This window comes from Gadus morhua, chromosome 22 (genome assembly GCF_902167405.1).
Source record: "Gadus morhua chromosome 22, gadMor3.0, whole genome shotgun sequence".
Taxonomy (NCBI): domain Eukaryota; kingdom Metazoa; phylum Chordata; class Actinopteri; order Gadiformes; family Gadidae; genus Gadus; species Gadus morhua.
Window position 1 is genome coordinate 858259 of NC_044069.1, and position 5341 is coordinate 863599.

The following is a 5341-nucleotide window of genomic DNA, read 5'->3' on the forward strand; positions in this document are numbered from 1 at the left end:
CACTTCTGTGTTTATTTTTCGGAAATATCGGTTGGGTATAACTGCAATAAAATACTTTAAGCAGGGGAAGTTATCTCCTACATTCACCATTCATAAAATTCCCCCTGCGCGCACGCGCTCTGCCCTGTCTCTGTTACGAAGCGTGAAGCTGCCCCTGCATCTCTGCACGTTAGTTGGCGGGCCGAGCCCCTCCTTCTCGCGTGTGTGTGCCTGTGTGTGCGTGCATGGGCGTGCGTGTGCGTGCGTGTGTGTGCGTGTGTGTGTGTGTGTGTGTGTTTGTGTGTGTGTCCAGTCCTCCCATATTAATGTGTAAACCACATAATAAGTAGTCAACAGAAGACAATGTTTTAATCCCACTTTATATCTCCTTGTTACTTTTAGATGAGAACCCCTGGCCAGCCTTTCAGACTGGGTGTCAGGCTAGGGAATTTAAAAACAGGCATCCTTGGTTAGAGTGGAGGGAAAAAAAGTTATAGGTAAATGTCAGCCAACATACAGTTGGTATACACAATTGAAATTCATAATGTTAATCACTATGCAAATGAGAGTATAGCTAATTCATGGTCATTTTTAAGGTGCAGTAATTTCACACTTTTACACAATTCAATTACTGTATGGTATGTTAGATAACAACAGTAAGAGCTGTTGTTATCTAAGCTAGTCTCCTGTCATCTCCTTCTCATGCACTGGTTAGCCATGGTTGTAAACAGTTCATTAAATTATTTTTAGTAGATTTTGTCCTTGTTTAGCATGTGCTATTGCTACTATAGATATACAAAGGAGAACTTGTCATTTTTGTGTTCTATTTGTACATACTGTTATTAAAACTGATAAACCTATTCAGCTTTCCATGATTGTTTATAATCGTTATACTCTTAAAGGGATAGTTCACCCATTTAGAACCGGAGTTCTATCATTATAAAATCGCTATTGTAATGTAAATTAATATATAAAAAAATATCAGTCTAAACCAGTCTCCCCTTGGCCCATTTTTTCTCATCAAATTTTCTCCCGAAATGACGTCAAATGACGCGTTTGACGTCATTTCGGGAGAAACCTCTCTTCCCGCTAGATGGGCCGAGGACTACAACACACTTTTGGTGGCAAATTTGCCGGAAATTTTTCCACCAATAAGGAATGAGAGGGGGCGGGAGCTTGCACGCTTGCACGCTCAGCTCGCTTATGAGGGGGAATGAGAGGGACGGGAGACCGACACAAACCTCTGACCATGGCAGAAGCAACAGCTGAGTTTGAAAATATATTGCTGCATTGTAATATTCAGGGCTATTTGTATGAGCCAGAATACAGCGAGGAAGAACTGAGACGAATAGAGGAGGAGGCTGCTGCGGCTGCAGCTGAACAAGCCTTGCCTGTTGCCGAGGAGCCGGATCGCGCCGGAGTGAACTGGTGGTGTACCTGTTTGCTCTGTTCACCTATGGAGAATCACAAAGAGTCCCTGTGCTGCAGCGAATTTCAGCGATGCCAGTTTCTTCGCGATGAAATGGCTGAATCTGGCGAGGAAGGGGCCGTGTGTGTAACATCTCACCCAGGCTTTACGCCTCATCTGAACCGTTGGGTATTGGATACTTATTTCCGTACCCAGAAAGTCAACTAGAAACGCCAGCCAAAGCCCGCCGGGAGAAACGGACGTCTGAGCACAGAGTAAGTGTTTGTTTACTAACACATTGGCTACAATAGTTTTGAGTCACGGGGAACGTGACAATGTAGTTATCCGAAAGTAGCCGACCTTATTGGCAGAGCATAGGCTACGTTACGTTAGCTTCAAGTCTGTGTAATGCTGTAGGCTACTCAAGGCATAATTTATCTTGCTTTGCTAATTTTGTTCTTTCTTTCTTTGACAGTATAGGCTAACATCTTACCGGCATTTCCTGGAGTGGATACTGCAAGGTGAGAGACTTGGGAGAGGCAATCGCCTTGTTTTGCCAGCGTGTGTTGTCCAGGCCATCAGGGCTAATTACCCAACACAAGATGGGCAGTACCGCGGCTACCAGGAGACGGTAGATGCCCAAGATGAGCTGTGATATTTAGCAAACTCACCATACGTTTTGTTTTTGTATATAGTTTATATTTTATGAATAAAACTTCAAATTCATGTTGGTTGTTGTGATTTGTTTACTATACCAAATGATGTTACACTAAAGTAGGCCTGCTGTATACGATGAACACTTATTTCAACTGGGGAGAAAAGGTTTACATATAGCCTACTTGATATGCTGAAATACTGTAATTAGCAAATGTTTGATGTACAGTAATATACAAATGATACCTAAAATAATTATAAATCTATTCTTGCTACATTCATACATGATGGCTGTATGTTGAACCTACTTTGCAACAAAAAATGTAATGACAGAAATTTAAATAATTATTGCAGTGAAGTTTGTTATGGTGAACATGGGTTTATACAGGAGTCCAAGGTAAGGTAGTAAAAACAATAAGATTTTATTCACAAAGGAAAATGATCCAATATTTACAAAGATAAGATTGAAAACAAATGTTTTATTAAAGATACGTTTAAATAGATAAAATAGGTCAGATGTCCCTCTCAGAAGCGCCTTTTTAATTCAGCCACTGCCGCCTCCTTTGGTGGTTTTGGCACTGGTGCAATGTTAGGTGGCAGCGCAGGCTGGGGCAGGGCAAGTGAGGATGTTGAAACCTTATATAGAATCGTTGGGTTTCGTCTTCTGGTTATGACACTTGTGACAAGTGTGTCAATGAACTGGGTGGTGTGTGGAATAAAAATCTGCTTCACGACCCACTGCTTGGATCTCCTGCAAAACACTTGGTTGAAGCGTGGTTGTCCTGCAAAATAAATTACAAATAATTATAGATAAGACTATAAAAGCAACATTTGAGATGCTGTACTTTTTTCAAATGAAATACCCGAATTATTCAGCTAAATCTGCAAACCGTGTAAGCTGTGAAATTATATTCTTGATTCTTCATTGAGCCACTTTTACTACACACCTGTCTTGGTTGTGGCCTGCTTTCTTTTGACAATGTTTTCATTGTGCTCAAAACATGCAAGATGAACCCTTTCTCTCATTCCCTGGAAAGAGAATCCCTGCCTTTTTGGGAGGTACTTGAGCATTGCACTGTGAAAGATCTCCAGCGGGCCTGTATGCAATAAAATAAAAAGGGAAAAGAATACGAGAATGAAAACATGATCATTACGGAGTGATTTTGTAAAGTAGCCTTTTCAGAATCTTACCGATAGTCCTTGGTCCGAGGGAAAGGTTTTCACTGGTGTGGATGTCAAAGGGAAGGTCTTCAGCGGGTTGGAGGATGCAGAGAGAGTCAATGCGCCATGACCACTATCAGCGTTCTGTAATGACACAGGCATTTAGTTTGTCATGTTTTTGGTACCACACACACAAAAATTGAATGTAGGGACAAGAATAAAACTGCTCAATATGCATTTGCTTCCTAGTATAATGTTAGATTATATCACTCACTGAAAAGGCTTTTTTCCTGCTTTACTTTGTTTTTGAACTATTTTAGCAATTTGCCCCGATAGCTGCTATTCGTTTGGGTCACGTGACGTCACTGTAGCTTTGCGCCACCATCTTGACGACCGATCTCACCCACTGACCCATTGATTTCAGTGGTAACTCATGCCGGCAATTTGTTGTGCAGTGGGCACAACAGTACATACTACATACCTAGCGCAAGGCAACGGGCAATGCTCGGTCAAAACTCATCCCCGGCGTCCATAGCGAAATCGACAGTATGCTAAGCTAAGCTAAGCACACAGAGACCCGGGTAGCAGCCGAGGGAGCGTATCTATGATCCCGGGTCCTATGTTCCCCGGGTCCTATGTTCCCCTCTTTGTATGAGACTGGGGAACAAAGGACCGCTTTTCCCAAAAAGGGTCCTATGCTCCCCGATATGTTAGTTTTTCCTACCATTACTGCCAAATACCGGCCGAGAAAACTACCATTGCATGTGTTTACCTTTGTGGAAGAGGGAGACGTCGGAGAACCTGACGCAGTCTTTTCATACGCCGGTAAACAAACCCCGAGAAGCCCAATCCCTACGAGAGCTCCCCGCGCTACGGCCAACCGGATGCGCAGAGCCTTTGGCCGTGATATTATTATACAAATTATATTATATACTAAGAGCTCCGGGAGTCGCAAACGGCACGGGGAACATAGGACCCTTTTCACTGCTAGTGAGCTCTAGCAGTAAACTGAAGTGCTCACTAGTAGCAGCACAGAAATATAGTAGAATATTACGACAGTCTTACCTGTAGGCGACTGCGTTTCGCTGCGGGAGGTGCATTAGAAGCCCCGGCCTGTTCGTCATCTGGGCACGGGCCCACAGCGAAGACGCACGGAACAGCAGTTGGTTTGAGTGCGGACCTAATCTTGCCGAAAAGTCTTCCATCAAAATCCTCCAGTTTGAAATGGAGACTGCATATCGTTTTTCCTTTTATAATTTCCTTCCCGGTGTCTTCTCCAACTCTGGGGTTGTTTATCGCCCGCAGCCATAGTTTGCAACGCTGAGCGTCTTTCACTGGCAAACCGTGAAAACTTACACTCTGTCCCAACCTCGACTTTTCGGTGCAACCGGGTACCAAACAACCACTGGGCATGATTGCTTTTGGAAAAACGAGTCAAAACTAGTCAACGACGGTTCGTGAATAACTTTGTGAATAAAGTTTGTTTGCTCGCATGGGTCCTTCCCCCTTTTAAACGGAAACAGGTGGGCGGGGCAGCGAGCGCAATGCACTGTGGTAGTTTTCTCACTTTGAGCCAGAGAGACCATGAAAACACTCTTTCTGCCTTTTTTCAGGCTAGGATGAACCAATTTCAATTTATTTTTCACATTTATAATACATTGAATTATTTAATTCATAAAACCTTCATATTCCCACCGGTGAACTATCCCTTTAAATCAGCGGGTTGTAGACCCCTGCGTTGGTGAGTGTGGTGCGACACCCCATAAGCGCCACACACGTACACGTACCGGTGGGACGGGTTTGTACGAGGCTGGAAGGGAATCATCACAGTATACCCACTACAATAAAATAGACTACACCACTGTGCGTATGTAAAACAAACACGAACACACGAACACACGGTGTGTGTGTGTGTGTGTGTGTGTGTGTGTGTGTGTGTGTGTGTGTGTGTGTGTGTGTGTGTGTGTGTGTGTGTGTGTGTGTGTGTCTGTTGGGGGTTCCTGATCTTGAAGACCACCTCAGTGATAGTGGTTCCCATCTTTCTTGCGGTTGGAGGCCTGAAGCCACGCGGGGACAGACTAGCCTCCAGATCCACACACACACACAAACACACAGCGAGACGGACAGACAGACAGACAG

The 5341-nt window shown here is 43.8% G+C and overlaps 2 long non-coding RNA genes across 2 annotated transcripts; one reads left to right on the forward strand and one right to left on the reverse strand.

The window, feature by feature from the left end:
- Positions 1-1155: 1155 nt before the first annotated feature.
- Positions 1156-2113, forward strand: LOC115535312 (uncharacterized). The gene is made up of 2 exons (XR_003974458.1): positions 1156-1662; positions 1863-2113. It is a non-coding gene; the product is annotated as an uncharacterized LOC115535312 (long non-coding RNA).
- A 396-nt stretch (positions 2114-2509) lies between these two features.
- Positions 2510-4755, reverse strand: LOC115535309 (uncharacterized). The gene is made up of 4 exons (XR_003974455.1): positions 4268-4755; positions 3233-3346; positions 2989-3138; positions 2510-2823 (listed from the first exon to the last, which is right to left on the reverse strand). It is a non-coding gene; the product is annotated as an uncharacterized LOC115535309 (long non-coding RNA).
- Between the last annotated feature and the right edge of the window lie 586 nt (positions 4756-5341).